Source organism: Alosa sapidissima, chromosome 2 (genome assembly GCF_018492685.1).
Source record: "Alosa sapidissima isolate fAloSap1 chromosome 2, fAloSap1.pri, whole genome shotgun sequence".
NCBI lineage: Eukaryota > Metazoa > Chordata > Actinopteri > Clupeiformes > Clupeidae > Alosa > Alosa sapidissima.
In genome coordinates this window covers 37,796,236-37,816,442 of record NC_055958.1, presented here as the reverse complement: position 1 = coordinate 37,816,442, position 20,207 = coordinate 37,796,236, and the positions used below count along the sequence as shown (strand labels likewise).

The 20,207-nt window shown below is 40.8% G+C and overlaps 2 protein-coding genes across 5 annotated transcripts in view; both read left to right on the top strand.

Annotated features, from left to right (window-relative positions):
• The window catches only part of LOC121690338 (zinc-binding protein A33-like), a 698,440-nt gene that overhangs the window by 125,074 nt on the left and 553,159 nt on the right, over positions 1 to 20,207 (top strand). The window lies entirely within an intron of this gene.
• LOC121690097 overlaps positions 1 to 20,207 on the top strand; it is a 790,202-nt gene that overhangs the window by 249,733 nt on the left and 520,262 nt on the right. The window lies entirely within an intron of this gene.

Below are 20,207 nucleotides of genomic sequence, written 5' to 3'. Positions count from 1 at the left end.
GAAGCTTCAACTTCTGGGTATGTAGCATTGTGGCATAAAGCTTTGGTAGTTAGCTTGCAGAAATCTCCAGTGTTCTTGTTCCATGTAGTTTCGTGTTCAGCCACAGGGTTGCAGCAACAGCACGTAGACTAGCCTACAGGAAAGCTGTTGCGTATGAACTCATTCGAAATATTTTGAAAACGTAACAGCTAGATATTCTTCTCTTCTCTAGTCTTCTCATTTTGTAGACGAAAATGAAGAGAGATTTTATCTTAGTTTTTATTTCATGCAAAACATTTTAGTCTCGTCTTTTTTCGTCAACAATAATGCATCTTAAGATAGTCTTAGTCAGTGTTTCAGGACATTACTGCCGTCTCGTCATCGTCTCGTCTTAGTCATGAAAAAAAGGTCGTTGACGAACATATTTCCTCTCGTCTCGTCTGACGAAATTAACACTAGGCGCGTGCAAGGGGAACTCAAATTCAAGCTGAAGGAAGCTAAGGAGGATTACAGAAAGAAGGTGGAACAGAAGCTGCAGGAAAACAACTTGAAGGAGACATGGGACTGCATGAAGGTTATCACTGGCCTGAAGAAGAACAGCAGCTCTGTGGAGGGGGACCTGCACAGGGCGAACCAGTTGAACCACTTCTACAACAGGTTTGACTCCCCTGCTCCAGCTCCAATGGCGGTGGTCTGTCCACCATCCCCCAGCCCCCACCCTCACACCCCCTCAATACCAGCGCAACACTCACCTCCATCATCACAGGCTATCTTACCCCCACCATCACTGGATTTTGCACCCCTCCCCCACATGGTGATCACGAACAATGAGGTGACAACGACCTCAGTCAACAGCCATCAGACACACAGATCCCAGATGCACCCCTCCCCCTCCCCTCCCCTTACACCCCTCACCATTACAAAGGATCAAGTGACAGTCCAACTTAAGAAATTGCGCAGCAATAAAGCAGCTGGGCCTGACAGACTGTGCCCAAGGCTACTCAAGGCCTGTGCTGCTGAACTGGGGGAACCACTGAAGCACATCTTCAATTTGAGCCTACGCCTTGGACAAGTTCCAACACTGTGGAAGACATCATGTCTCACCCCTGTCCCTAAGAAGCCACACCCTAGTGAGCTTAATGACTACAGACCTGTCGCTCTTACATCACATGTGATGAAGACAATGGAGCGATTGGTCTTAGGCATGCTCAGATCCCAGGTACGCCATGCACTAGACCCGTTACAGTTTGCATACCAGGAGAAAGTGGGCGTGGACGATGCCATCACTTATCTTCTACACAGGACACATTCCCACCTGGACAAGGGGAAAAGTGCTGTGAGTATCATGTTCTTTGATTTCTCAAGTGCTTTTAACACCATCCAGCCCCTCAGATTGGGAGACTCTTGCAGATGGGTGTGGACGCTCACCTGGTAGCCTGGATTACAGATTACCTGACCGAGCGACCACAGTTCGTCAGACTGAAGAACTGTCTCTCTGACACTGTGATCTGCAGCACCGGAGCGCCACAGGGAACTGTGCTCTCTCCAGTCCTGTTCACCCTGTACACATCTGACTTCTGCTACAACACCGAGTCATGCCACATGCAGAAGTTTTCTGATGATACTGCAATTGTGGGGTGTATCAGGAACGGGCAGGAGGAGGAGTACAGGAGCCTGGTGGAGGACTTTGTGCAATGGTGCAAACTCAATCATCTTCAACTTAACACTTCAAAGACCAAGGAGATGGTGGTGGATTTCTGCAGGTCTAAGCCCACTCTGCTACCAGTTCACATTGATGGGGTCAATGTGGAGGTGGTTAGCACCTACAAGTATCTGGGTCTCCACCTGGACAATAAACTGGACTGGTCAGCCAACACTAATGCACTCTACAAGAAAGGGCAGAGCAGGCTGTACTTCCTGAGGAGGCTGCGGTCCTTCACTGTGTGCAGTAAGCTCCTCAGGATGTTCGACCAGTCTGTTGTTGCCAGCGTCCTCTTCTATGCAGTAGTATGCTGGGGTGGAAGCACAAGGAAGAAGGATGTGGGGCGAATTGACAGGCTGGTAAGGAAAGCTGGCTCTGTAGTGGGAGCTGAACTGGAGTGTATCACTTCACTATCTGACAAAAGGACCCTGAACAAACTGATCAACATCTTGGACAATGAGTGTCACCCACTCCACAGCACTATTGTTAAACAGAAGAGCCTGATCAGCTGGAGACTTCGCTCACTGCCTTGCACAACTGACAGACTGAGAAAGTAATTTGTCCCCAGGGCCATTGAACTGTTCAATGCCTCACTTAAGGGAAGAGGAGAGATAGACTTCTCTGCATAGTCTGTCTGCCTCTTCATCCCCTCCATGTTTGGTACTGTCTGTCCACTAGCCACTTGTACCACTGTCTTTATGCCTCACTGTTTGCGTGCTATATTAGCACATTAGCACATATGCATAACCCCCCCCTCCATTGTAATTTTGTTATTTGTATTTTAGTATATTTTTATATATTGTATTAAGTGTTAGTAAAATTTGTATTTTAGAATATTTAGCATATTCTTTATCTTCTACTGTCCTTACTGCTTAGTTGTGTTTTTATATTATATACTTTAATTACTCTTCTGCTGTTAAAGAATGTGTTTGTCTTGTATGTATGCTGCTGAGACCTTGAATTTCCCCTGGGGATCAATAAAGTATCTATCTATCTATCTATCTGCTTACAGTATCTCACTGCCACTTGCAACACGGAAAGCGCGTATGAAGTGGCCACTTCTAAATTGGACCCAATGTGGTAACACAGCCATTTTTTCAAATGTGCTTCATAAACATACAATACTGCACTACAAAAACACAAACATCTGAATTATACTTCTCCCTTCACCCAAATAATGAAGGTAAAAGGAAGTTATTAAGCCTTAATGGTGCTGGCAATACAGCCTGCATGCCACGTGGCACTGTTTACAAAACTTAACCACAGCTCACGTTTGCAGGCAGGCAACGTTAGTTCCGCTAGCGTGAAACACAAAATGGACCGTTTTTTAATAATAATAAAAAAAGGGACAGAAACGAGTTCAAAAACCAGACGGACAGACACACAGTGTTGTAATAGTGGAGTGGATGAGGGAAATGAGTCTGAGGAAGCAGCAAACAAAAATCAGGGCTCACGACCGCAAAGGGGGCCCACCTTTGGCCAAATCTATCTTGCTGAATTGTTGTATTTAATGATGCTTATTTGTACTGATTGCTGGGGGGGATGCTTCTAAAGAACCAGCTGCATTTATTACATAAAGTCAAGCACCATAGCAAGTAGGCCTAGCACTGTATTTAGAGACAGGAGCATTTAAGCTTACCATGACAAGAGCTGTCACTAGTTCGCATCGTTGTAGACTGTGCCGATGCACAGACTAAACGGTAAAAAAAGGTTATGATACTGGAAGCCTCTAGGCTACCCGGGGTCATGTCAAAGTTGTAACACACGAAACACAACTTCAATAGAGACCAGAAGATAGGCTATGTCCTGTCAACCTAGCCTACCTCTGTCACGAACACTGTTGGTGTCAGCGGAGTTACTAAATCGGTGTGTTGACCAGGTTGCTTTTTCAAATGAAATGTGTTTGTTAATATAGGCTAGCCGATTGTTAAAATGGGGAAATGAAACTGCGTGACTATACATTTTCAACTCATATAGCCTACATAAACAATCTTAAATCAATATGAAATAAAACAATATGCCCAAGCCTCTAATAAGCACAATGAAGTGGACATAAAAACATGATGTTGGGATAAACACCAACAGTATACATAGGGGCCCACTACAGGTCGTCACCCCCCCCCCCCCCATAGTGAACCATTAGCTCCGCCCCTGACTGTGGCATTTGGGAAATGCAATGTGCTACATCGGTCACCATGACGGTGAAGCTCTGGCAACCAAAGCTGCCAGTATTTTATTGTACATTTCATAGATGTTTTTTAACAGTGCCCATATTATCTTTTACCATCGTCACTGTTGTTTTAAACATGACGTTCTGGCAACCAAAGATGCCAGAATTTTTCATACAGTGTGCTACATAGTTTAAAGATGCATCGTACCTTGAATCTTGAAGCTGAGCTGAAGACTCGAACTCCTGGTCCCTGAGTGAATTACAATGTAATGTGAATTACTCATGAGCTAAACCATTAATGAAAGCAAAACAATCATAAACAAAACAGTCAGATGCCTCTTCATAAAATAACAAAGACACCATCATAAACAATAACACGTTTTATTGTGAGACAGCGTGTCGTTTGGAGCAGCGTATCGGTAGGCTATATTAATAGCAGAAGATTTTCAGTATGCTTCGGGATTTAATTCACTTTTGGATTCTTTGATTATAGTGCTAAATGTTGGGACTGTAGCCTGTAGGCCTATCAGCCATCGAAATTAAAGCGAATCAGGGGGTAATATTGTGGAAACAACACACGTTGGGTAAATATATGGTCCATACTGTAGCATACTGGCACGCATAAAAGCCGACGTTCCTAACCCTGCTCACAAGTGCCACCTGGTGGTTGTTTGGGTCATTGCAGCTTCACTGGGGAAAATTAAATAAAAGACGCGTGAGTCACATGAGAGGTCACGTGACAATAATGCATGAACTATTTCTACTAGTATTTCTGCACTAGTATTTTATTGACTGTCTATGCACAATTTAAACCAAATTTTGCTGCTCTTATTTTTTTTTCATTATTATATGTGCCCTCTTATTTACTTACTTTTTTGTTTACTTGAATGTTATGTTTGTCTGTGGACTTAAATTGGTAAAATATGTCTTGTCTTCACCGTGGGATAGAGAGAAACGTAATTTCGATCTCTTTGTATGTCTGGAACATGTGAAGAAATTGACAATAAAGCTGACTTTGACTTTGACTTTGACTTTGACTTTGAAGCCGGACAATTGAAAGTAGAACCCACTGTAGATTATGAATGCAGGCAGCGTGGTGCTTGATTAACCCATCTATGGAAAGGGACCTGATGAAACCCATGAACAGTGATAACCCATGAACTCTCAGTATGGACCTCCGCAGTTGAGACCTCGTTGGCACTGCAGGCATAGTTTGGGTCGGTTCATTGAATAAATGCATTCACCATTCCCAGGAGGCTTTGCTCCATACTATGTTAATTTAAGAACAAACAAACAAATTAAATCATCGTTTTTGTTTTATTTGTGACCATGAAAGTTCTGTAACACCTGAATAAGAAGAATTAAAATAAGATTGGCTACACAAAAATCAGTAGATTGATGGGAGAGATGAGTGTGCAGGGTAACCATAACTGAGATATAGAGAGTGAGCGAGTGGTAGAGGTGGGTCGGTCGTTCGCACGGGTCTTTAAAATGAACGACCTAAACTGGTTTGCCTTTCCAGTTCTTGTTCATTCTTTCGTTCGTCGCTGAATCACACTGACCTAGTGCTGCTGTGAATGCCTACGGCCCAGCTTCCTAAGGCGAGAGCCAAACCAATCGTATGCTGTTGTCTGTATTGTTTCTAAAACATTCTCATTGAATTAGCCAATGAGGGGCAGGAAAGCATAGCAACCGTTTCCATGAAAAAAAAACAACAAATGGGCTAGTGAGACTAGTGGGAGAGCATAGGCTACGATATAAAATAACGATAATGGTTTACATTAACAATTCCATTTGGCATTTCAATTTTTGCATTTACATTTAAATATCTGTCTAATGGTAAATGCATGCTGTCTTTGTATTTTCTGTGTCATGCCAGGTTAATAAATGTCTCTTCAATCTGTCTCGTTCGTTCGTTCTCACGCCAAGACCTGTTTCACTTCGGTCTGTCGTTTTCGTTAAGTCAGTCACTCGTTCTTGGCTAGAAGAAGAGTGATTATGGCTCTGTAGCCTAGGCAAAATGGGGACTTGAAACCATTTCATCAATATAATCTTTCTCAAGCCTTTAAATATGTTTGTCGGCATAGCCTACTGGGTCTTTGTTCCTTTGTAAATGAACACATTTTTAAAAAAGAAATGAGCTGATCTAGCCGTAGTCTACTCTATTTATCTTCAATATGTCAATTAAATGTCAAGGTGAATGAACACATTAGCTACTGCTGTTTTGTCTAAAAGTACACATAATCATGAAGTTGCAGCTATATATTTGCCGCTACATTTGCAGTGTAGGTGTTGACCGTTTGCACAAAACCTGCATTCCATGATTCACATGAATCATCTTTGCGAACTGAACGACATGAACTGTGTCATGAGAACGAACGATAAAATCTACCTCTAATGAGTGGTATAAATATTGGTTGGACTTATGTTTTATCCAATAATTAAATGTCAGTAATTTCGATGAACCCAAAGTCAAGTAGCCTATGTCTCACAGCCACTCCAACTAATCTAGAGAGTCATCGGTCGGCTGACAGGGAAAACTGTAGATTGATTGCCACAATGTATGTTCCCGTATAGATCTGACTATATTATCTTGTATATTGAGATATATGATCTTGTATAATTGTACATATATATTTACATATATATACAATGCCTCTTCCAATATATAATTTCATATAATGTGGGACAATATACAATATATTAAATAGTATAACAATATGTATTTATTCAATATATGAAAACGGCAATAATTGCAGTATTTTCCCATATATTGCAATATATGGGAAAATATAATCTTAAATCCCATATATGGGAATATATTGCCTAATATATCACAAGATATTTTCCAATATACAGCAATATATTTATGTGCTTATTAGGTATTAACAGTGCATAATAAGCAGTTAACAATTAATTACTAACAGTTAGTTAACTGTTATCTTTTAATAAGCAGCCTTTTAAGTTACTTACAAGCATATTTGTTAACAGTTAACATGCAGCTTGTAAGTGTTAACAAGCAGCTTGTTAATGGTGTATAAGACAAAGAGGTGGATAACTTATACGCTTATAACACCTTTCTTACCTATTTGCAATAAATTTTGACCATGTAGCCTATCGTTCCACAAGCCCAACCTTCTATCTCTATAAATCTACTGTGTCTATCTATCTAGCTTGGTTAAGCTGTGAGAAATGCACCTTCAAAATTGCTGCAGTGAACAGGAATCAAACCCGGGTCTCCTGCATCATAGAGTGACTTGCAACTTATTGAGCTACATTCCTGTCTGCGGTAGTGAAGAAATTGTTTATCTTATTAAAACCCTTTAACCGCCAGGGTTTAAAAAAAAATAAATTGGATTTTTACATCAAAATTTCAAAAGGCCATGGCTTGCAAGTGGTCAGAGATAAAGTCCTACTGTAAATGTGAAAATCATTGAGTATGAACAAAAGTTTATGAAGGGGGTAAATGTACTCATCTAATTTGCATATTATGACGTCACTGGATGGTAACATAGTAAGATTAATATGACAATGTAAAGCACTACACAGATTGTACATGACAAAGGTTGTCATGTATGGATTCTCAAGAGTCCAAACTTTCAAATTGTGCATAAAATGACAATGCTACATAGCAATATGGTGCACACAATTGATTTAAAATTGGGGGAGGTGGGGATGGGGGTAGTTAAGCAATGATGGTTTCAGGAAACTGTTCGCAAATCTTAAGAAGTTTGTAAGAGGGACTTTACGAACTACTAACGTTGGGCACTCAATGCTAAATTGCATTGTATGTTTGTATTTTCCCACCTTCAGAAGCGAATTTTACTATCCCATGGATGTAAACATTATAGCACATTCACGACACTGCCATTGTCACCGTATTTTTAACAGTGACATTCTGACAAACACAACTGGCAAAGTTTTTTTTACAGTGTCTACATAGTCAATGCAGCGTACCTTGTATGTCCAACAGCAGCTGCTGAGGTTGTACTGGACCCGGACTTGTACCTGAGCAAATTACAATAGGGTTACCAGACTATAATCTCATTGAGAAAATAAACTGACACAAAACAGACAGGCGAAGCCAGACTAGGAAATTATGAAATACTGAGTCAAACATTGTATCTAGAATTACTTACTTCACTTTAATGGCATCTTCTTTGGAATTCCCATCCAGTTTATTTATGCTGTCAATATTTGAAATGTTATTTATTTTTTGTCCTTTAAACATTAGAATTCCACTAGAAATAGATGCCATCTGTTTTCCAAAACAAATAGCAGAGTATAGACTACTATACATTTCACAACATTGTTATTTATAGGTTCACATTCTCTCCTACATTTAAATGTACAGCTTGCTTGCAATTTGTGTGCTGAGCTTGCAACCAACTGCAATGTGTGTTACAAATGTTCCCAGCTGACCACTCACAATATTTGACTAGATAAATAAAAAATATTACATATACCAGAAGCAGCTGAAAACTATACCGAAAATTGCTGATCCTAAAAAAGTGTTGCTTAAAGGTACCATATTTAACACCAAGCATTAAATCAAATTCACTTCTACCCTACCCTGATTTTCACCCACACACAGGTTGCCAACAAGCACAACATTGACAAGCAATGATGGTCTTACACTGTAATGGTACATGAACTGTAAAATTGTTGTTAAATGAAAGACTTGCTGAGGTGAGCTTAACAAATGTTACTTGCAAATTCAGGTTCTCGTAGCTGGCCATTTTGAATTCTTTTGTGAGACAAAAAAAAAAAATCTCTACTGAGTGTGTCAATTTACCTCGGCCTTATAGTTTAATGTCTTGGAAAGTTATTGCTAGTTCACAAGTTATTTTTTTAGTTAGTTACACTGTAAGCAAATCATCTAATTGAACATCTAAAACATCTAAATGGCGGCGCCAGAATTTTTAATTGCTGTAGCTAATCTGTTGCTGTATTGCAGTCAGGTGTTGCTGGTCATTCCCAAATAAACCAATTTTTTTTTGTTTTCTGTTGCACAGACGGTTGCAGAGATTCACTTTGTGCACACATGTATTCACACGTGTGTGGTTGGCAGAAGGTTACAAGTCTAAAGGGCCTGAAAATTCATCAAGGGAAAAATAAGTGCTTGGTAGAGGGAACACAGGGTCCCCGCATTGATAGCTATTTCTTAAGAAGTGCATCAAGTCAGTCGGTTGAAGTTCAGCGACAGGAAGAAACCCACAGTTCGCAGGACATCAGCACCCCTGTTGTTGAGGAAAGTTCTAGCACTAAGGCAGAAAGAGTGGCCAGTCAGCCAAGGAGGGAGAAGATTAATGGTCATAGGCCTGGGGTTAGATGGCCAGGCGCAGCAGAATGTGGGAAGATGTTAATAGTGATTTGGTCAGTATCCTGGGTCAGCTCAAGGAGATGGCTGAAAGCAAATTAGAGAAAATGGGAGATATTATTTACAGCTATGGTAAGGAAAGATTTGGGACTATTGAGATAAGGGCAAAATGGCAACATGAGGTAGTCAAATCTAGGCAGGGGCGGAGTGGGGCACTAAAATCCACCGGGAAAATTCTGACGGCAACGCCCCCCCCCCCCCCCCCCCCCCCAACCACGCACACACATCAACAGCACAAACAAAATATATGTAGATTTAAAATATTAATAGGATACGTATAGGCTACATTTGGAGAAAGGAACTAGTGCTAATGCAATACAACAAGCCAATCAACCACAAACCAGGCACTTTCAATAAATGTGGAACTAGATATTAAGTGCAGTATAAAAACAGCTTTGTGGGTGGATGGAAATTTCAAGCATCATGCAAGGACATATCTATAGCACTCCAATAGTTGCCTGTATAAATTTAAAAAAGGCCTAGCCTACAGACAATGTCAACCTAATAAACCAGGCACTTTGAATAGGTTTGTAGAGAACGATTAAAGTAGGCCTATATACTGTAGGCTTACAGACAGTTCCAACGAGTTCCACAAACAATTTATCAGCCTGAGTGGCCCATTAATTAGTCATTGGCTAGACCTAGGCTACATATCAACATAAGACTAGCTTGTGCTAGTTTCTGCCTAGCAATAACGTTAGCTCCGCTAACCTTTCTCTCTGCCTTCCATCCATGTGTAAAACAGCAAGCAATCACGCAAATCCGTCGACTGTCAAAAATCCTGTAGTTTTCCTCGAACTTGATCGCTTGTAGGGTCATGCCATTAGACGAGGGGCCGCTCATTTATCCCCCTACATTTCTGTAAATAGACTTGACCTGCAATCGGTTTATTGGATAAACCTACACATTCCCCATTCCCAGGAGGCTTTGCTCCATTCTAGCCTAGGCCTGCGTTAATTTAAGAACAAACAAACAAATTAAACTGACATTTTATTTGTGACCATGAAAGTTCTGTAACGCCTGAATGAGACAAAAATGAATTAAGATAAAAAAATTAAGGCTAGCCTACACAATTAATCAGCATGGGGGAGATGAGTGTGCAGGGTAACCATGAATGACATATAGACAGTGAGCGAGTGGTATAAATATTGGTTGGACTTCTTAAGATCAAGGTGTAGATCGCAGAGACTTTGTGACGGCATTTCTCATGAACGACTCAAGGCCGCGATTAAAGTTCTATGGGCCGGCCCATCGGGAAAACTCCCGACCGTCCCGATTCCTGAATCTAGGCGCCAGCAGGAGATAGATGAACTTATCAAGGAAAGGAGGCAGCTTAAGAAGCAGTGGAGAAAACCTACAGATGATGAGAAGGAAGGTATTGGCTGTCTACAGGCAGATGTGAGAAGGCGGTTGGCAGTGCTAAGAAGAGCAGGAATATTAGGAAAAATAGGAAGAAGAAATCACAAGCTCGACTAGCATTCTGTAAAGACCCATTTACGTTTGCTAAGTCTTTATTCGTAATGCAGAAGAGTGGTAGTCTTTTGGAACCTAAGCAGAAGCTTGAGGAGTATTTAGAGGGAGTGCACAAAGATAGGGAGAGGTTCAGATAGATGGCAGTGTTTCCCATACATTGACTAATCTGTGGCGGGGCGCCACTAAATAAAAATCGGCCGCCACAGATGAATATAGTATGTGTAAAATTTAATTTAATTTAAATATAAGGTCAAATCCTTGCATATCCATTGAGCTGCGCTTTTTACGCACGCAGCCTTTCCTTGCCCCGCCCCGCTCTCTCTCATAGCCCGCTGCCACTCCTCATATGCATTTAACAAAATATTCACGATTGTTGAAGGATTGTTGTTGCCACATAAAAGCATTGCATAGAAGACGTCTGGCTAAATTGCTATTAAATCCGCTTAGCATCGTGACCATGCTGCGCAAATTTGTTCAAAACTGCTGCATTGAAGTGAACTCTGCTAAGGTTTTATCACAACATAGTAGGCTATTGAAGAGACTAAACTAAGTTAAGTTATGAAATCATACCAGTATCTCAAAGCTAACGTTAGAATACTGTTTGGATGTCGAATTTAGCATGCTTAGTCTACTTACAGCTGCTTGTCAATTTCATTGAAGGGCTCATTTTATTGACTCCGACACTGAATGTTTGCAAAATCCCGCTGATATCCCACCTATTGGTGAATTAAGTAGCCAATGCGACCATAGTCCACCAAGGTGGAAAGAGGTGCAAGAAGTAATAAAACGTGCAAGGGCCTCTTCAACCTAATGGAGTGCCCTACCGGTTGTATAAGAGTGCACCAGATGTTTTAAGATTTCTATGGCAATTAATGAAGATAGTTTGGAAAAAGCAGAGTATTCCCAAGGCTTGGCGGAGGACTGGGGGAATATTTATTCCCAAAGAAAAGGACGCAGTGGAGATTAATCAATTTAGGCCAATTAGTCTACTGAATGTTGAAGGGAAGGTTTTCTTCAGTGTGGTGGCACAGAGACTGACAAATTACCTTGAAAGGAATAAACTAATTGATTCCACGGTGCAAAAAGCTGGAATTCCTGGCTTCTCCGGGTGCTTAGAGCATACCAGCATGATTTGGCACCAAATTCAATTAGCAAAGCGTGAGAAGAGAGACCTGCACGTTGTGTTCTTGGATTTGGCTAATGCTTTTGGGCCTGTAAAAGCATACTTTCTGGATTAGGGCTTTCATGGACGGCATGATAACCTTGATGTCAACCGTTCCATGCACCAACAGGTTGCTGGATAAGTTCAATAGTAATCTGCAATGGGCCAGAATTACATTACATTACATTACATTTAGCAGACACTTCTTGACCAAAGTGACTTACATATGTCAGCTATATTACAAGGGATCACATTGTCCCCGGAGCAACTTGGGGTTAAGTGCCTTGCTCAAGGGCACAACGGTGGAAGCTGGGAATTGAACCGACAACTTTCAGGCTACTGCACGCTAGCCCAGCTCCTTAACCACTACACTACCACCGCCCAGAATGAAGGTGAAGCCAAGTAAGTCTAGGAGTCTCTCAATTGTTACAGGGAAAGTAATAGATAAGAAGTTAGCTATAAATAAAGAGGTGATTCCCACAGTTCTGGAGAAACCAGTGAAGAGTCTGGGAAGGTGGTATGATGCAAGCCTTAGTGATAAATCACAGGTTGAAGACCTGAAAGGTCACTAGGCAAGGTATTGCAAAAATGGACAAGTAAGGGCTGCCAGGTAAGCTCAAGCTGTGGTGTTTGCAGTTTGGTTTATTGCCTCAGCTAATATGGCCATTGACAGTTTATGAAGTTCCTCTGTCAAAGGTAGAGAGGTTGGAAAAAATGATCAACTCCTTTGTCAGAAAATGGCTCGGAGTCCCACGCTGCTTAAGCAGTGTAGCCTTGTATGGGAAGGGAATTGTAGAGTTGCCAATATCTAGTCTGACAGAGGAATTTAAGTGTGCTAAGGCTAGATTGGAAATGACTCTTACTCAGTCCAAGGACCCAGTGGTGAGGAAAGTTGCACCCACAGTTAATGCAGGGAGAAAGTGGAACCCAGAACAGGCAGTTAAGCAAGCTCAATCAGCATTGAAGCATAGGGATATAATGGGCCATGTGCACCACAGGCGGGGGGGTCTAGGGGTGGGCGTAAGCAAACCCTTGTGGAGTAAGGCTTCTGCAGGAGAAAAGAGGAAAATGTTAGTGGAGGAAATGCATAGACAGGAGGAGGCTGTAAGATGTACTAAGGCAGTGTCACAGGCAAAACAAGGGCAGTGGGTGAACTGGGAAGGGTTGGAAAAAAGATGGATTAAATGGAAAGATCTATGGGTCATGGAAGCTGGTAGGATCAGATTTATGTTAGGTGCTACATATGATGTGCTCCCATCTCCCAAGAATTTAAGTCAATGGTTTGGTGAGGATGATAAATGCATACTTTGCTCGTGTGTGGGCAGTCTCCACCATATCCTATCAGGGTGCAAGGTAAGTCTCACCCAGGGGCGGTATACGTGGCGTCATAACCAGGTATTGAAATGTGTGGCAGTGGCAATAGAGGATAAAAGGAGAGAAGTCAATTCATTAGCAGCTAGTAAAGGGTAAGGCAAATTAACTTTGTACGTCAGGGGGATAAACCTTGTTCCGCGAAAGGCCAGGTATAAAACCGGCCAGTTGAAAAATGGGGCGGGCTGGGAAATGAAGGTTGATCTTGGTCAGCAGATGGCAGTACCTCCACATATAGTAAGTACTAAACTATGACCCGACGTAATTCTATGGTCGGATTCAGAGAAGATAGTTTACTTCATTGAACTCACTGTTCCTTGGGAAGACAGAGTGAAAGAGGCCAATGAGCTGAAGAGAGCGAAATACACTGAAATACCAGAGGAGGCAGCCAAGCGAGGTTGGAGTGCACGATTAAGGCCTATTGAAATCGGTGAACGTGGGTTTGTGGCCAGATCTGCTATTGGCTTGCTGTCTGAATTGGGTATTTGTGGTCGAAGTCTAAGGCAGGTGGTTAGTAACATGTCTTTAGCAGCAGAACGGGCAAGCGAATGGTTATGGGTAAGGAGAAGTTACCCTTCCTGGGGCGCAAGCTAAGGTAAGCTAACTGGCTAATTTGTTTTGTGTTTGTGATGGGCTGTGCCTAGGCTGATGGTGGGTTGGCCAGGGTTTTTATGGTTATGGTTCAGTCCACATCAACGGGACAGACCAACCTATCCAACCTTGACCATGCCTGGGCTGGTTAAGAGTATTTTGGGTATTGGATATTTCAATGTGGTAATATGGTGGCAGCATGGAGGGGATGCTGGTTTCACTGTTAAGCCTTCATGAGGTGTCGTGGGCCTAATTTAAAGAAGCCCTATGCAGGTCTGTTTATTCCTTCGCTGTTTCTGGGTTTTGGGCTCGCATTTTTCACGACATAGCTACCCCTGCAGCTTCGGTAGCAAGTGACTGCTATGCTAAACCCCCACTAGCTAGCGAGCTAAATAAATAAACCAAGTTAAACACATAGGGCTCACAATAAAACGGTCGAGCAAACACATTGTTCAAGAGACTATCAAACCACATTACAAAAACGAAGTTCACCCAAGGGTAGGCTACTTACAATTTCAACAGCAACAAAGCCAAGTCGGAGTCCGTTTTGCAGTCTTCTAAGAAACTACAAGCTGACTACATTTTCGAGTATTTCCGCCGAGTTACATCCGGATGTGTTCGGACCGCGACCAGAAAGTTGCATATTCGGTTTTTCCACGGAGAAGCACTAGGGGGAGACGAAGCACCCACCAAACGACCCAAAAAGTGTTGTAGAACCATCAGAACGACTCTCAACCTGCATAATTAAGGTCATTTTTGCTAAAATTGTTGCATAGGGCCTCTTTAACGAAACATCGGTGAATGAGGGTGCCCACTTGATAACCCCAATGACATGCCGCATACTATATGCTGCTGTTGGATGGGCCATTTGTCTTGTGTTTGTGACCATTTGTTGGCGGATTTGTGGGTAGTGTGCTTTTTAAAGTTAAACTTGAGCAGGGGCTTCTAAATGTGTTTTTACCTTGGATTTTGGCACAAGGGATTTTAACATCTAATCCTGTGTATTAATGTAATACTTTGAGAAGTTCACCAGGTTCCATTGTCTGAAAAACACCCAAAACTAATACATTTCTATAGCTATTCTCTACATTGTGGATGGTGTTTTGGTGGTTGAAATTTTGACTCCATCTCAAAATGGATTACTTCGTCATCTTGGATGCTGATCATGGATCACTATTCTCCAAGCATGCACAACTCAGCTTAACCTTTATAAGGGCACACCTGGACAAAGAATTTAGCTTTCGCTGGATTTCTTTTTGACCCAGGGACATGGCCTGAGATTGGCATAAAAAAATAAGCATTAAATTCCAATGACACCATGTCCATTTCAATTGTGGGGGTTAGAAAAGTATTCTTTTGGGATTTTTTTCAACCAGGGGGGCCAGGGGCCTGTACTACGAAGGGGTTACTGGCTTATCTGGGTAACTTCGAGAGTAACTTGATCATGTGTGGCTTAACTTCTCGATTAGCCCGTACTACGAAAGGTGGATAGGATTTAACCGAGGTATGCTGCCATGGCAATTTACGCTGCATCTCAAACCTGCTCCGAGCAGGTTATGTTCTTGGTTAACCCGAGGTTAACCCCTTACGAAAAATATCTATAGAAATAATTGAGTATTTTGTGATATTATTATTATATTGTAGGCTTACTATACTATGGAAATCTTATAGGCCTAGTAGATAGATAGATAGATAGATAGATAGACAGATAGATAGATACTTTATTGATCCCCAAATAGAAATTCAAGGTCTCAGTAGCATACAGACATCACACACAAGTCAACATGCACTTACAGTAGAAAAAGTAATATACATACAAAAACTCCACTTTACAATAGAGATAGTAGAAGATAAACATGATACTAAAATACTAAATACTAAATATACTATATAAACTCAATCAAATATCAACATAGTGTGTTTAAGGATTATTAAGCATGACAGGGCAGGGACTGAGCCTGTAATTCAGTGTGCAGCTGAGGATGATCTCTCCCTTGTTGTTCCTGTCAAGGGTGCCATGGTTATGGACCCCTCAACAGACACAAGCAAGATGGAATATACAGTTGAAAGGGTGGGGATAGTAATATGGACATATAAGAGAATAATGTATAATGTAGACAAGATAATATAACAAAACTATGTCAGTGCAAGAATAGGTTGAGGTGAAAGGGTTACAGCCATTGGTCAAGTATTGAGTATAAGGTATAGGGTATAAGGTGTTAGGCATTAAGTAAGGCCACAGTCCAGGAGGGAGGGAGGGGTTGTGCAAATGTGCTAGTATAGCAGTGTTACACATTGTGTGGCTCGTTAAGCTATAATTGGTGGCTCGCATGGTAGCTTTGGCGAGATTTCGCCAAATTTGGTTTTACTCATTTTGAGTCGGCCTAAACTGTTCGCCAAAGGCCATCATCTCTGGCCCCAGGTTGATAAAAACAAAGGCTCTGATTTAGCCTAGTCTACTGTATGACTTCAACGAGGTGATCTTTAGTTTCGTTCTGCTTACAGTATCTCACTGCCACTTGCGATGCCTTTGAATGCAATCCTCTGCCCTGTTTACCGGTAATGCTACAGCGGACTTATACTGCCACCTTGTGGAGATAAGTTGTAATACATTTCACGCAGCTGCTTGAATCACGCAAAGCGCGAATGGCCACTTCTAAATGGGACCCAATGCTTCATAAACATAGAATACTGCACTACAAAAATGCAAACATCTGACATTGGGTGGCGTGTTCCTTTAATGGTGCTAGCAACACAGCCCACATGGCACTGTTTACAAAACTTAACCGCAACTCACGTTTGCAGGCAGGCGACGTTAGTTCCGCTAGCGTGAAACACAAAATGGACCGTTTTTTAATAATAATAAAAAAAAGGGACAGAAACGAGTTCAAAAACCAGACGGACAGACACACAGTGTTGTAATAGTGGAGTGGATGAGGGAAATGAGTCTGAGGAAGCAGCAAACAAAAATCAGCACGAAGACACCGGGGACGAGCAGACAAACGGCAGGTGTAACATTACCCAGTATTGTTATTTCTTTTTTGTGGGATGTCCAATTTATATGTAGAAATGCACATTTGCAAAGGTGACTTAGTATGTTGTCTAAATGTGGCTCTCCTTTTGATTTTGCACTGCCAATGTGGCTCTTGTGAAAAAAATAGTGAGGTTCACTGTAATATAGCATGTAAACAGACTATGAAGAGAAGTCTCTCTCTCCTCTACCTTTAAGTGAAGCAGTGAACAGTTCAATGGCCCTGGGGACAGATTACTTCCTCAGCCTGTCAGTTGTGCATGACAGTGAGCGAAGTCTCCAGCTTATCAGGCTCTTCTGCTTTACAATAGTGCTGTGGAGTGGATGACATTCATTGTCCAAGATGCTGATCACTTTGTTCAGGGTCCTTTTGTCTGATATTGAAGCGATGCACTCCAGTTCGGCTCCCACGACAGAACCAGCTTTCCTTACCAGTCTATCTAATCGCCTAGCATCCTTCTTCTTTGTGCTTCATCCCCAGCATACCACAGCATAGAAGAGGACGCTGGCAACAACAGTCTGGTAAAACATCCTGAGGAGCTTACTGCAGACATTGAAGGAATGCAGCCTCCTCTGCCCTTTCTTGTAAAGTGCTTCAGTATTGGCTGACCAGTCCAATTTATTGCCCAGTTGTAAGCCCAGATACTTCAGCTTCAGACTTCAGTTTAATTCTTTTTCGTAAGGGATTGTTGTTGAAGGCCTATGTTGGAGTGCACAGAGACAGATGCTTTATGACTGAGGTTAAAGTTTTGCTAGTGGGGGATAAGGACATACCCTTACGAAAGGAAAATATATTTACCAATATATTGTATATTATGTTCCATTACATTTCCCAAAGTATTATATATTGGCAATACATGAAAGAAATATATTGATGATACATTGCTGCCCCAAAATATTTAGAACTATACAACAGTTAGGTCAAGCTTTTTAATAATTTTTGATTGGATGAGAGGCATTCTATGAGTCATCAAGAGTGGCAATGTCCCAGTACAGACTTTTTACTGCTAGTAGGGTCATTCCGTACCAAATGAACAGATTTTAGAACAATTTCCCAACTGACCATCTTGGATTTGCTTCATACTTTAGGCCAATAATGTTACTATACCCAGCAACTACTGTGCAAAATGTTAAGCTTGTTGTCTGAGATATGGAAGCTTAACAGGCTCATGAGTCTGAAGAAATGCTGTTTTTGACCACAATATCTGCAAAATGAATCCCATCAGAAGTTTTGAATTTATTTATATAATACTACTGTTTTAGTACTTCCTTACCAACTAGGTTGCATGTCTAAAATAATTTAAAATATGTCATTTATAGAGCATCAAATATGAAAAAATAATCTTATATCTAATTTTCAAGTGCATATTCCCCATGTATGACAAAGTCTACCACAAAAACAATCATAGCACCGGAAATAATATGTTTTCATTAGTACATGCTCAAAATATTGTGTTGATACCTTGACTCAAACTATATCAATTAAGGTATCAAACATGGTTTTCATGGCTATGGGTGATTGATTTTTTTCCAGGTTTCCTATGGACATTTGTTTACTTATACCATGTGCTAATTTGTTTATATAGCCATGTGTTTTGGTTCCTTGTTACCTTGTCTCTGCCCCTCACCTGAATCTGCTTATTAGAGTTATCATGGTCTCACCTGTTCCCTGTAATATTTATCCACTGTTTAAATCTCAAAAATAATTTCAAGTTTTCGCCTGAAATTGCACTGTGCCTATTTACAAGGGCATTGTTCCCACCTCTTCTGGGGCCTACCATCAAATGTTGGACCTCTATAGAAAGCTGAGAACCTCTAGTTTTCGTAGGAAACAGTCAAAATAAATGTTTGCTGTACTCACAAAGAGTTACAGAGGCTAGAATATAGTTTTTTTCTTTCTGATATCACTTAGAAACACAACTGAGCCCTAGCACCAGGTCTTTTGAAGTTGTGTGCAAAAGCAGATCAATATAGAATGAAAATATGAATGCTTTAGACTATTATTTGCCAAGGTATGCTCATGCGTTTTGTAAAATGCCTATGGGAACTCTCCATAGGACTTTTTGTTATCCAAAATGCATACTGACAATCAAATGCTTACTGCACATGAACCCCTTTGTGTAATCCTGGTCTCAAATGAAAGGCAACACGTTGAGGTTTCTTGTGAACTATTTAGATCATATGTCAGGTGTTCTGATATAGACTGACTACTAGGGGTGTGAATCTCTCATGTAAAAGACGATACGATTCACATCTAGATACATGGGCACGATTCGATACAAGAAAAGATACATGTTCATAAAAAACAATTCAGTACGATTCGATGTGATGTGATTCGATGCAGTTCGATGCAGTTGAAGAATGGAAAGCATTCTGAAAGATTTTTTATCATTTGCTTAAGGTGCACATAAATTTTATATTATCAATTATCATGGTCATGTCAATTAGGCAAAAACAAATGTGTGAATATGATTATCTAAACTGAGGTTTGTATCATATACTGTATTGAAATGAAAAAAGAATAGTCTACATTTCAGTCAAACACAGCAGCCAAATACAACATAAAAATACATTTTTATAGACTATAGATTTTATAGAGTTATCTGATTGTTTTCAAGGAGCTGTAGCCTATTGTTGAGGGAAGACAATACCGAAATAAAATAAAACAGTGCTTAAGACAATCTTGGCCTTTTCTCATATAGCCTACAAGAACAAAATAGGCCTACATATCAATGAACTGGGCCTATTTTGTTCAAAGTCTGAGTGAATATGAACAAGATATTAATAATTTGTGCATCGTTTTATAGGCGGGTCAATATATGAAAAAAAAAACACCTAACCTCAAAAAAATTGATACAAAAGGTTTTTCAACTGATTATGATACCTTTAGATGTACTTAATAACATATTAAAAATCTAGTAAAATCTGACCCCAGTAAAGGGGTGATTTTCAAGATGGCGTCCAAGATGGCCACCAGAAGCTAATTTGGGATATCTGAAGCATTAATCAGCCTAGGAAAGTGTTTTTCATGTTTAATCAGATTTAGAGGTCACTGATTCATATATGTCACACTAAAGTATCAGTTCATAATTTTCAAAGACTTATAATTTTCAAGATGGCGTCCAAGATGGCCACCAGAAGCTAATTTTGGCTATATCTGACGCATTATTCAGCCTAGGAAAGTGTTTTTCGTGTTTAATCAGATTTAGAGGTTACTGATTCATATACGTCAGACTAAAGTATCAGTTCTTCATTTTCAAAGACTTGTCATTTTCAAGATGGCATCCAAGAGGGCCACCAGAAGCTAATTTTGGCTATGAAGCATTATTCAGCCTAGGAAAGTGTTTT